Genomic DNA, 14,444 nt, shown 5'->3' on the forward strand with positions numbered 1-14,444 from the left:
AGATTACAGAATGACACCAGATGTGCATCGGAAACTACTACTGGTCTTCCAGGGAACGATCAAACCGTAGACTGTTTAAGAAAATGTTCCCATGGAGGAAAGTGTGCATGGTTATTGTTGTATTCAATCCCGAGTCAATTTCTGTGTTTCATCAACACTTTCAAGGTCCACAGATTACAGAGTGCCTCCAGATGTGCATCGAAAACTACTACTGGTCTTTCAGGTAACGGTCGAATTGTAGACTCTTTGAAACATTACACCCATGGAGGAAAGTGCGCATGTTGGCTGTTGTATTCAATCCCGATGCAATTTCTGTGTTTCATCAACACTCTGATAGTCCACAGATTACAGAATGCCCCCAGATGTGCATCGGAAACTACTACTGGTCTTCCAGGGAACGATCAAAGCGTAAACTGTTCGAGACATTTCTCCCATGGAGGAAAGTGCGCATGGTGACTTTTGTATTCAATCCCGATGCAATTTCTGTGTTTCAACAACACTCTGATAGTCCACAGATTACAGAATGCATCCAGATGTGCATCGGAAACTACTACTGGTCTTCCACTCAACGATCAAAGCGTAGACTGTTTGAGACATTACTCCACTAAAGGAAAGCGCGCATGGTGACTGTTATATTTAATCCCGATTCAGTATCTGTGTTTCATCAAAACTTTGAAGGTCCACAGATTACAGAATGCCTCCAGATGTGCATCGGAAACTACTACTGGTCTTCCAGGAAACGATCAAACCGTAGACTGTTTGAGACATTGCTCCCATGGAGAAAAGTGCGCATGATGAAAGTTGTATTCAATCCCGAGGCAATTTCTGAGTTTCATCAACTCTTTGAAAGTCCACAGATTACAGAATGCCTCCAGATGTGCATCGGAAACTACTACTGGTCTGTAGGTAACGTTCAAAGCGTAGACTGTTTGAGACATTACTCCCATGGAGGAAAGTGCGCATCGCGTCTGTTGTATTCAATCCCGATGCAATTTCTGTGTTTCATCAACACTCTGATAGTCCAAACATTACAGAATGCCACCAGATGTGCATCGGAAACTACTACTGGTCTTCCAGGGAACGATCAAAGCGTAAACTGTTTGAAACACTACTCCCATGGAGAAAAGTGCGCATGGTGACTGTTGTATTCAATACCGATGCTATTTCTGTGTTTCATCAACACTCTGATAGTCCACAGATCACAGAATGCCTCCAGATGTGCATCGGAAACCACTACTGGTCTTCCAGGGAACGATCAAAGCGTAGACTGTATGAGACATTACTCCCATGGAGGAAAGTGCGCATGTTGGCTTTTGTATTCAATCCCGATGCAATTTCTGTGTTTCATCAACACTCTGATAGTCCACAGATTAGAGAATGCAACCAGATGTGCATCGGAAACTACTACTGGTCCTGTAGGTAACGATCAAAGCGTAGACCGTTTGAGACATTACACCCATGGAGGAAAGTGCGAATCGTGTCTGTTGTATTCAATGCCGATGCAATTGCTGTGTTTCATCAACACTTTGAAAGTCCACAGATTACAGAATTCCTCCAGATGTGCATCTGAAAATACTACTGGTCCTACTGGAATCGATTAAAGCGTAGACTGTTTGAGACATTACTCCCATGGAGGAAAGTGCGCATGGTGACTGTTGTATTCAATCCCGATTTAATTTCTGTGTTTCATCAACACTTTGAAGGTCCACAGATTACTAAATGTCTCCAGATGTGCATCGGAAACTACTACTGGTCTTCCAGGAAACGATCAAACCGTAGACTGTTTGAGACATTGCTCCCATGGAGGAAAGTGCGCATGATGACTGTTGTATTCAATCCCGAAGCAATTTCTGAGTTTCATCAAAACTTCGAAGGTCCACAGAGAACAGAAACCCTCCAGTTATGCATCGGAAACTACTACTGTTCCTACAGGAATCGATTAAAATCGTAGACTGTTTGAGACATTACTCCCATGGAGGAAAGTGCGCATGGTGATTGTTGCATTCAATCCCGATGCAATTTCTGTGTTTCATCAACACTCTGATAGTCCACACCAGAGAGAATGCCCCCAGATTTACATCGGAAACTACTACTGGTCTTCCAGGGAACGATGAAAGCGTAAACAGTTTGAGACATTACTCCCATGGAAGAAAGTGCGCATTGTGACTGATGTATTCAATCCCGATGCAATGTCTGTGTTTCATCAACACTCTGATAGTCCACACATTACAGAGTGCCCCCAGATGTGCATCGGAAACTACTACTGGTCTTCCAGGGAACGATCAAAGCGTAAATGTCTGAGACATTACTCCCATGGAGGTAAGTGCGCATGGTGAGTGTTGTATTCAATCCCGATGCAATTTCGTTGCTTCATCAACACTCTGCTAGTCCACAGATTTCAGAATGCCTCCGATGTGCATCGGAAACTACTACTGGCCTTCCAGGGAACGATCAAAGCGTAGACTGTTTGAGACTTTACTCCCATGGAGGAAAGTGCGCATGGTGACTGTTGAATTCAATCCCGATGCAATTTCAGCGTTTCATCAACACTTTGAAAGTCCACAGATTACAGAGTGCCTCCAGATATGCATCGGAAACTACTACTGGTCTTCCAGGAAACGATCAAACCGTGGACTGTTTGAGACATTGCTCCCATGGAGAAAAGTGCGCATGATGAAAGTTGTATTCAATCCCGAGGCAATTTCTGAGTTTCATCAACTCTTTGAAAGTCCACAGATTACAGAATGCCTCCAGATGTGCATCGGAAACTACTACTGGTCTGTAGGTAACGTTCAAAGCGTAGACTGTTTGAGACATTACTCCCATGGAGGAAAGTGCGCATCGCGTCTGTTGTATTCAATCCCGATGCAATTTCTGTGTTTCATCAACACTCTGATAGTCCAAACATTACAGAATGCCACCAGATGTGCATCGGAAACTACTACTGGCCTTCCAGGGAACGATCAAAGCGTAAACTGTTTGAAACACTACTCCCATGGAGGAAAGTGCGCATGGTGACTGTTGTATTCAATCCCGATGCTATTTCTGTGTTTCATCAACACTCTGATAGTCCACAGATCACAGAATGCCTCCAGATGTGCATCGGAAACCACTACTGGTCTTCCAGCGAACGATCAAAGCGTAGACTGTATGAGACATTACTCCCATGGAGGAAAGTGCGCATGTTGGCTTTTGTTTTCAATCCCGATGCAATTTCTGTGTTTCATCAACACTCTGATAGTCCACAGATTAAAGAATGCAACCAGATGTGCATCGGAAACTACTACTGGTCCTGTAGGTATCGATCAAAGCGTAGACCGTTTGAGACATTACTCCCATGGAGGAAAGTGCGAATCGTGACTGTTGTATTCAATGCCGATGCAATAGCTGTGTTTCATCAACACTTTGAAAGTCCACAGATTACAGAATTCCTCCAGATGTGCATCTGAAAATACTACTGGTCCTACTGGAATCGATTAAAGCGTAGACTGTTTGAGACATTACTCCCATGGAGGAAAGTGCGCATGGTGACTGTTGTATTCAATCCCGATTTAATTTCTGTGTTTCATCAACACTTTGAAGGTCCACAGATTACTAAATGTCTCCAGATGTGCATCGGAAACTACTACTGGTCTTCCAGGAAACGATCAAACCGTAGACTGTTTGAGACATTGCTCCCATGGAGGAAAGTGCGCATGATGACTGTTGTATTCAATCCCGAAGCAATTTCTGAGTTTCATCAAAACTTTGAAGGTCCACAGATAACAGAAACCCTCCAGATATGCATCGGAAACTACTACTGTTCCTACAGGAATCGATTAAAATCGTAGACTGTTTGAGACATTACTCCCATGGAGGAAAGTGCGCATGGTGATTGTTGCATTCAATTCCGATGCAATTTCTGTGTTTCATCAACACTCTGATAGTCCACACATGAGAGAATGCCCCCAGATTTACATCGGAAACTACTACTGGTCTTCCAAGGAACGATGAAAGCGTAAACAGTTTGAGACATTACTCCCATGGAAGAAAGTGCGCATTGTGACTGATGTATTCAATCCCGATGCAATGTCTGTGTTTCATCAACACTCTGATAGTCCACACATTACAGAGTGCCCCCAGATGTGCATCGGAAACTACTACTGGTCTTCCAGGGAACGATCAAAGCGTAAATGTCTGAGACATTACTCCCATGGAGGTAAGTGCGCATGGTGAGTGTTGTATTCAATCCCGATGCAATTTCTTTGCTTCATCAACACTCTGATAGTCCACAGATTTCAGAATGCCTCCGATGTGCATCGGAAACTACTACTGGTCTTCCAGGGAACGATCAAAGCGTAGACTGTTTGAGACTTTACTCCCATGGAGGAAAGTGCGCATGGTGACTGTTGAATTCAATCCCGATGCAATTTCAGCGTTTCATCAACACTTTGAAAGTCCACAGATTACAGAGTGCCTCCAGATATGCATCGGAAACTACTACTGGTCTTCCAGGAAACGATCAAACCGTGGACTGTTTGAGACATTGCTCCCATGGAGGAAACTGCGCATGATGACTGTTGTATTCAATCCCGAGGCAATTTCTGAGTTTCATCTACTCTTTGAAGGTAGAAAGATTACAGAATGCCTCCAGATGTGCATCGGAAACTACTACTGGTCCTGTAGGTAACGATCAAAGCGTAGACCGTTTGAGACATTACTCCCATGGAGGAAAGTGCGAATCGTGTCTGTTGTATTCAATCCCGAGGCAATTTCTGTGTTTCATCAATACTCTGATAGTCCACACATTACAGAATGCCACCAGATGTGCATCGGAAACTACTACTGGTCTTCCAGGGAACGATCAGAGCGTAGGCTGTTTGAGACATTATTCCCATGGAGGAAAGTACGCATGGTGAGTGTTGTATTCAATCCCGATGCAATTTCTGTGTTTCATCAACACTCTGATAGTATACAGATTACTGAATGACACCAGATGTGCATCGGAAACTACTACTGGTCTTCCAGGGAACGATCAAACCGTAGACTGTTTAAGAAAATGTTCCCATGGAGGAAAGTGTGCATGGTTATTGTTGTATTCAATCCCGAGGCAATATCTGTGTTTCATCAACACTTTCAAGGTCCACAGATTACAGAGTGCCTCCAGATGTGCATCGAAAACTACTACTGGTCTTTCAGGTAACGAACAAAACGTAGACTGTTTGAGTCATTACTCCCATGGAGGAAAGTGCGCATGGTGACTGTTTTATTCTATCCCGCTGCAATTTCTGTGTTTCATCAACACTCTGATAGTCCACAGATTACGGAATGACACCAGATGTGCATCGGAAACTACTACTTGTCTTCCAGGAAACGATCAAAGCGTAGACTGTTTGAGACATTACTCCCATGGAGGAAAGTGCGCATGGTGACTGTTGTATTCAATCCCGATGCAATTTCTGTGTTTCATCAACACTTAGAAGGTCCACAGATTACAGAATGTCTCCAGATGTGAATCGGAAACTACTACTGGTCTTGCAGGGAACGATCAAAACGTAGACTGTTTGAACCATTACACCCATGGAGGAAAGTGCGCATGTTGCCTGTTGTATTAAATCCCGATGCAAATTCTGTGTTTCATCAACACTCTGATAGTCCACACATTACAGAGTGCCCCCAGATGTGCATCGGAAACTACTACTGGTCTTCCAGGGAACGATCAAAGCGTAAATGTCTGAGACATTACTCCCATGGAGGTAAGTGCGCATGGTGAGTGTTGTATTCAATCCCGATGCAATTTCTTTGCTTCATCAACACTCTGCTAGTCCACAGATTTCAGAATGCCTCCGATGTGCATCGGAAACTACTACTGGTCTTCCAGGGAACGATCAAAGCGTAGACTGTTTGAGACTTTACTCCTATGGAGGAAAGTGCGCATGGTGACTGTTGAATTCAATCCCGATGCAATTTCAGCGTTTCATCAACACTTTGAAAGTCCACAGATTACAGAGTGCCTCCAGATATGCATCGGAAACTACTACTGGTCTTCCAGGAAACGATCAAACCGTGGACTGTTTGAGACATTGCTCCCATGGAGAAAAGTGCGCATGATGAAAGTTGTATTCAATCCCGAGGCAATTTCTGAGTTTCATCAACTCTTTGAAAGTCCACAGATTACAGAATGCCTCCAGATGTGCATCGGAAACTACTACTGGTCTGTAGGTAACGTTCAAAGCGTAGACTGTTTGAGACATTACTCCCATGGAGGAAAGTGCGCATCGCGTCTGTTGTATTCAATCCCGATGCAATTTCTGTGTTTCATCAACACTCTGATAGTCCAAACATTACAGAATGCCACCAGATGTGCATCGGAAACTACTACTGGTCTTCCAGGGAACGATCAAAGCGTAAACTGTTTGAAACACTACTCCCATGGAGGAAAGTGCGCATGGTGACTGTTGTATTCAATCCCGATGCTATTTCTGTGTTTCATCAACACTCTGATAGTCCACAGATCACAGAATGCCTCCAGATGTGCATCGGAAACCACTACTGGTCTTCCAGGGAACGATCAAAGCGTAGACTGTATGAGACATTACTCCCATGGAGGAAAGTGCGCATGTTGGCTTTTGTATTCAATCCCGATGCAATTTCTGTGTTTCATCAACACTCTGATAGTCCACAGATTAGAGAATGCAACCAGATGTGCATCGGAAACTACTACTGGTCCTGTAGGTAACGATCAAAGCGTAGACCGTTTGAGACATTACTCCCATGGAGGAAAGTGCGAATCGTGTCTGTTGTATTCAATGCCGATGCAATTGCTGTGTTTCATCAACACTTTGAAAGTCCACAGATTACAGAATTCCTCCAGATGTGCATCTGAAAATACTACTGGTCCTACTGGAATCGATTAAAGCGTAGACTGTTTGAGACATTACTCCCATGGAGGAAAGTGCGCATGGTGACTGTTGTATTCAATCCCGATTTAATTTCTGTGTTTCATCAAAACTTTGAAGGTCCACAGATAACAGAAACCCTCCAGATATGCATCGGAAACTACTACTGTTCCTACAGGAATCGATTAAAATCGTAGACTGTTTGAGACATTACTCCCATGGAGGAAAGTGCGCATGGTGATTGTTGCATTCAATCCCGATGCAATTTCAGTGTTTCATCAACACTCTGATAGTCCACACATGAGAGAATGCCCCCAGATTTACATCGGAAACTACTACTGGTCTTCCAGGGAACGATGAAAGCGTAAACAGTTTGAGACATTACTCCCATGGAAGAAAGTGCGCATTGTGACTGATGTATTCAATCCCGATGCAATGTCTGTGTTTCATCAACACTCTGATAGTCCACACATTACAGAGTGCCCCCAGATGTGCATCGGAAACTACTACTGGTCTTCCAGGGAACGATCAAAGCGTAAATGTCTGAGACATTACTCCCATGGAGGTAAGTGCGCATGGTGAGTGTTGTATTCAATCCCGATGCAATTTCTTTGCTTCATCAACACTCTGATAGTCCACAGATTTCAGAATGCCTCCGATGTGCTTCGGAAACTACTACTGGTCTTCCAGGGAACGATCAAAGCGTAGACTGTTTGAGACTTTACTCCCATGGAGGAAAGTGCGCATGGTGACTGTTGAATTCAATCCCGATGCAATTTCAGCGTTTCATCAACACTTTGAAAGTCCACAGATTACAGAGTGCCTCCAGATATGCATCGGAAACTACTACTGGTCTTCCAGGAAACGATCAAACCGTGGACTGTTTGAGACATTGCTCCCATGGAGGAAACTGCGCATGATGACTGTTGTATTCAATCCCGAGGCAATTTCTGAGTTTCATCAACTCTTTGAAGGTAGAAAGATTACAGAATGCCTCCAGATGTGCATCGGAAACTACTACTGGTCCTGTAGGTAACGATCAAAGCGTAGACCGTTTGAGACATTACTCCCATGGAGGAAAGTGCGAATCGTGTCTGTTGTATTCAATCCCGAGGCAATTTCTGTGTTTCATCAATACTCTGATAGTCCACACATTACAGAATGCCACCAGATGTGCATCGGAAACTACTACTGGTCTTCCAGGGAACGATCAGAGCGTAGGCTGTTTGAGACATTATTCCCATGGAGGAAAGTACGCATGGTGAGTGTTGTATTCAATCCCGATGCAATTTCTGTGTTTCATCAACACTCTGATAGTATACAGATTACAGAATGACACCAGATGTGCATCGGAAACTACTACTGGTCTTCCAGGGAACGATCAAACCGTAGACTGTTTAAGAAAATGTTCCCATGGAGGAAAGTGTGCATGGTTATTGTTGTATTCAATCCCGAGGCAATATCTGTGTTTCATCAACACTTTCAAGGTCCACAGATTACAGAGTGCCTCCAGATGTGCATCGAAAACTACTACTGGTCTTTCAGGTAACGAACAAAACGTAGACTGATTGAGTCATTACTCCCATGGAGGAAAGTGCGCATGGTGACTGTTTTATTCTATCCCGCTGCAATTTCTGTGTTTCATCAACACTCTGATAGTCCACAGATTACGGAATGACACCAGATGTGCATCGGAAACTACTACTTGTCTTCCAGGAAACGATCAAAGCGTAGACTGTTTGAGACATTACTCCCATGGAGGAAAGTGCGCATGGTGACTGTTGTATTCAATCCCGATGCAATTTCTGTGTTTCATCAACACTTAGAAGGTCCACAGATTACAGAATGTCTCCAGATGTGAATCGGAAACTACTACTGGTCTTGCAGGGAACGATCAAAACGTAGACTGTTTGAACCGTTACACCCATGGAGGAAAGTGCGCATGTTGCCTGTTGTATTAAATCCCGATGCAAATTCTGTGTTTCATCAACACTCTGATAGTCCACACATTACAGAGTGCCCCCAGATGTGCATCGGAAACTACTACTGGTCTTCCAGGGAACGATCAAAGCGTAGACTGTTTGAGACATTACTCCCATGGAGGAAAGTGCGCATGGTGACTGTTGTATTCAATCCCGATGCAATTTCTGTGTTTCATCAACACTTTGAAGGTCCACAGATTACAGAATGCCTCCAGATGTGCATCGGAAACTACTACTGGTCCTCCAGGAAACGATCAAAACGTAGACTGTTTAAGAAATTACTCCCATGAAGGAAACTTGCGCATGGTGACTGTTGTATTCAATCCCGATGCAATTTCTGTGTTTCATCAACACTCTGATAGTCCACAGATTACAAAATGCCTCCAGATGTGCATCGGAAACTACTATTGGTCTTCCAGGGAACAATCAAAGCGTAGAGTGTTTGAGACATTACTCCCATGGAGAAAAGTGCGCATGGTGACTGTTGTGTTCAATCCCGATGCAATTTCTGTGTTTCATCAACACTCTGATTGTCCACACATTACAGAGTGCCCCAAGATGTGCATCGGAAACTACTACTGGTCTTCCAGGGAACGATCAAAGCGTAAATGTTTGAGACATTACTCCCATGGAGGAAAGTGCGCATGGTGAGTGTTGTATTCAATCCAGATGCAATTTCTTTGCTTCATCAACACTCTGATAGTCCACAGATTTCAGAATGCCTTCGATGTGCATCGGAAACTACTACTGGTCTTCCAGGGAACGATCAAAGCGTAGACTCTTTGAGACATTACTCCCATGGAGGAAAGTGCGCATGGTGACTGTTGTATTCAATCCCGATGCAATTTCAGCGTTTCATCAACACTTTGAAGGTTCACAGATTACAGAGTGCCTCCAGGTATGCATCGGAAACTACTACTGGTCTTCCAGGAAACGATGAAACCGTGGATTGTTTGAGACATTGCTCCCATGGAGGAAAGTGCGCGTGATTACTGTTGTATTCAATCCCGAGGTAATTTCTGAGTTTCATCAACTCTTTGAAGGTCCAAAGATTACAGAATGCCTCCAGATGTGCATCGGAAACTACTACGGGTCCTGTAGTTAACGATCAAAGCATAGACCGTTTGAGACATTACTCCCATGGAGGAAAGTGCGAATCGTGTCTGTTGTATTCAATCCCGAGGCAATTTCTGTGTATCATCAACACTCTGATAGTATACAGATTACAGAATGACACCACATCTGCATCGGAAACTACTACTGGTCTTCCAGGGAACGATCAAACCGTAGATTGTTTGAGAAAATGTTCCCATGGAGAAAAGTGTGCATGGTTATTGTTGTATTCAATCCCGAGGCAATTTCTGTGTTTCATCAACAATTTCAAGGTCCACAGATTACATAGAGCCTCCAGATGTGCATCGAAAACTGCTACTGGTCTTTCAGGTAACGAACAAAACGTAGACTGTTTGAGACATTACTCCCATGGAGGAAAGTGGGCATGGTGACTGTTTTATTCTATCCCGATGCAATTTCTGTGTTTCATCAACACTCTGATAGTCCACAGATTACGGAATGACACCGGATGTGCATCGGAAACTACTACTTGTCTTCCAGGAAACGATCAAAGCGTAGACTGTTTGAGACATTACTCCCGTGGAGGAAAGTACGCATGGTGAGTGTTGTATTCAATCCCGATGCAATTTCTGTGTTTCATCAACACTCTGATAGTCCACAGATTACAGAATGCTTCCAGATGTGCATCGGAAACTACTACTGGTCTTCCAGGGAACGATCAAAGCGTAGACTGTTGAGACATTACTCCCATGGAGGAAAGTGCGCGTGGTGACTGTTGTATTCAATCCCGATGCAATTTCAGCGTTTCATCAACACTTTGAAAGTCCACAGATTACAGAGTGCCTCCAGATATGCATCGGAAACTACTACTGGTCTTCCGGGAAACGATCAAACCGTGGACTGTTTGAGACATTGCTCCCATGGAGGAAACTGCGCATGATGACTGTTGTATTCAATCCCGAGGCAATTTCTGAGTTTCATCAACTCTTTGAAGGTCCAAAGATTACAGAATGCCTCCAGATGTGCATCGGAAACTACTACTGGTCCTGTAGGTAACGATCAAAGCGTAGACCGTTTGAGACATTACTCCCATGGAGGAAAGTGCGAATCGTGTCTGTTGTATTCAATCCCGAGGCAATTTCTGTGTTTCATCATTACTCTGATAGTTCACACATTACAGAATGCCACCAGATGTGCATCGGAAACTACTACTGGTCTTCCAGGGAACGATCAGAGCGTTGGGTGTTTGAAACTTTATTCCCATGGAGGAAAGTACGCATGGTGAGTGTTGTATTCAATCCCGATGCAATTTCTGTGTTTCATCAACACTCTGATAGTATACAGATTACAGAATGACACCAGATGTGCATCGGAAACTACTACTGGTCTTCCAGGGAACGATCAAACCGTAGACTGTTTAAGAAAATGTTCCCATGGAGGAAAGTGTGCATGGTTATTGTTGTATTCAATCCCGAGGCAATTTCTGTGTTTCATCAACACTTTCAAGGTCCACAGATTACAGAGTGCCTCCAGATGTGCATCGAAAACTACTACTGGTCTTGCAGGGAACGATCAAAACGTAGACTGTTTGAACCATTACACCCAGGAGGAAAGTGCGCATGTTGGCTGTTGTATTCAATCCCGATGCAAATTCTGTGTTTCATCAACACTCTGATAGTCCACAGATTACAGAATGCTTCCAGATGTGCATCGGAAACTACTACTGGTCTTCCAGGGAACGATCAAAGCGTAGACTGTTTGAGACATTACTCCCATGGAGGAAAGTGCGCATGGTGTCTGTTTTATTCTATCCCGATGCAATTTCTGTGTTTCATCATCACTCTGATAGTCCACAGATTACGGAATGACACCAGATGTGCATCGGAAACTATTACTTGTCTTCCAGGAAACGATCAAAGCGTAGACTGTTTGAGACATTACTCCCATGGAGGAAAGTGCGCAAGGTGACTGTTGTATTCAATCCCGATGTAATTTCTGTGTTTCATCAACACTTTGAATGTCCACAGATTACAGAATGTCTCCAGATGTGAATCGTAAACTACTACTGGTCTTGCAGGGAACGATCAAAACGTAGACTGTTTGAACCATTACACCCATGGAGGAAAGTGCGCATGTTGGCTGTTGTATTCAATCCCGATGCAAATTCTCTGTTTCATCAACACTCTGATAGTCCACAGATTACAGAATGCTTCCAGATGTGCATCGGAAACTACTACTGGTCTTCCAGGGAACGATCAAAGCGTAGACTGTTTGAGACATTACTCCCATGGAGGAAAGTGCGCATGGTGACTGTTGTATTCAATCCCGAGGCAATTTCTTTGTTTCATCAACACTCTGATAGTCCATACATTACAGAATGCCTCCAGCTGTGCATCGTAAACTTCTAATGGTCTTCCAGGGAACGATCAAAGCGTAAACTGTTTGAAACATTACTCCCATGGAGGAAAGTGCGCATGGTGACTGTTGTATTCAATCCCGATGCATTTTCTGTGTTTCATCAACACTCTGATAGTCCAAGGATTACAGAATGCCTCCAGATGTGCATCGGAAACTACTATTTGTCTTCCAGGGAACAATCAAAGCGTAGAGTGTTTGAGACATTACTCCCATGGAGGAAAGTGCGCATGGTGACTGTTGTATTCAATCCCGATGCAATTTCTGTGTTTCATCAACACTCTGATAGTATACAGATTACAGAATGAAAACAGATGTGCATCGGAAACTACTACTGGTCTTCCAGGGAACGATCAAACCGTAGACTGTTTAAGAAAATGTTCCCATGGAGGAAAGTGTGCATGGTTATTGTTGTATTCAATCCCGAGGCAATTTCTGTGTTTCATCAACACTTTCAAGGTCCACAGATTTCAGAATGCCTCCAGATGTGCATCGAAAACTACTACTGGTCTTTCAGGTAACGAACAAAACGTAGACTGTTTGAGTCATTACTCCCATGGAGGAAAGTGCGAATGGTGACTGTTTTATTCTATCCCGCTGCAATTTCTGTGTTTCATCAACACTCTGATAGTCCACAGATTACGGAATGACACCAGATGTGCATCGGAAACTACTACTTGTCTTCCAGGAAACGATCAAAGCGTAGACTCTTTGAGACATTACTCCCATGGAGGAAAGTGCGCTTGGTGACTGTTGTATTCAATCCCGATGCAATTTCTGTGTTTCATCAACACTTTGAAGGTCCACAGATTACAATATGTCTCCAGATGTGAATCGGAAACTACTACTGGTCTTGCAGGGAACGATCAAAACGTAGACTGTTTGAACCATTACACCCATGGAGGAAAGTGCGCATGTTGCCTGTTGTATTAAATCCCGATGCAAATTCTGTGTTTCATCAACACTCTGATAGTCCACAGATTACAGAATGCTTCCAGATGTGCATCGGAAACTACTACTGGTCTTCCAGGGAACGATCAAAGCTTAGACTGTTTGAGACATTACTCCCATGGAGGAAAGTGCGCATGGTGACTGTTGTATTCAATCCCGATGCAATTTCTGTGTTTCATCAACACTTTGAAGGTCCACAGATTACAGAATGCCTCCAGATGTGCATCGGAAACTACTACTGGTCCTCCAGGAAACGATCAAAACGTAGACTGTTTAAGAAATTACTCCCATGAAGGAAAGTGCGCATGGTGACTGTTGTATTCAATCCCGATGCAATTTCTGTGTTTCATCAACACTCTGATAGTCCACAGATTACAAAATGCCTCCAGATGTGCATCGGAAACTACTATTGGTCTTCCAGGGAACAATCAAAGCGTACAGTGTTTGAGACATTACTCCCATGGAGAAAAGTGCGCATGGTGACTGTTGTGTTCAATCCCGATGCAATTTCTGTGTTCCATCAACACTCTGATAGTCCACACATTACAGAGTGCCCCAAGATGTGCATCGGAAACTACTACTGGTCTTCCAGGGAACGATCAAAGCGTAAATGTTTGAGACATTACTCCCATGGAGGAAAGTGCGCATGGTGAGTGTTGTATTCAATCCAGATGCAATTTCTTTGCTTCATCAACACTCTGATAGTCCACAGATTTCAGAATGCCTCCGATGTGCATCGGAAACTACTACTGGTCTTCCAGGGAACGATCAAAACGTAGACTCTTTGAGACATTACTCCCATGGAGGAAAGTGCGCATGGTGACTGTTGTATTCAATCCCGATGCAATTTCAGCGTTTCATCAACACTTTGAAGGTTCACAGATTACAGAGTGCCTCCAGTTATGCATCGGAAACTACTACTGGTCTTCCAGGAAACGATCAAACCGTGGATTGTTTGAGACATTGCTCCCATGGAGGAAAGTGCGCGTGATGACTGTTGTATTCAATCCCGAGGTAATTTCTGAGTTTCATCAACTCTTTGAAGGTCCAAAGATTACAGAATGCCTCCTGATGTGCATCGGAAACTACTACTGGTCCTGTAGGTAACGATCAAAGCGTAGACCGTTTGAGACATTACTCCCAT

Source organism: Schistocerca gregaria, chromosome 3 (genome assembly GCF_023897955.1).
Source record: "Schistocerca gregaria isolate iqSchGreg1 chromosome 3, iqSchGreg1.2, whole genome shotgun sequence".
NCBI classification, from domain to species: domain Eukaryota; kingdom Metazoa; phylum Arthropoda; class Insecta; order Orthoptera; family Acrididae; genus Schistocerca; species Schistocerca gregaria.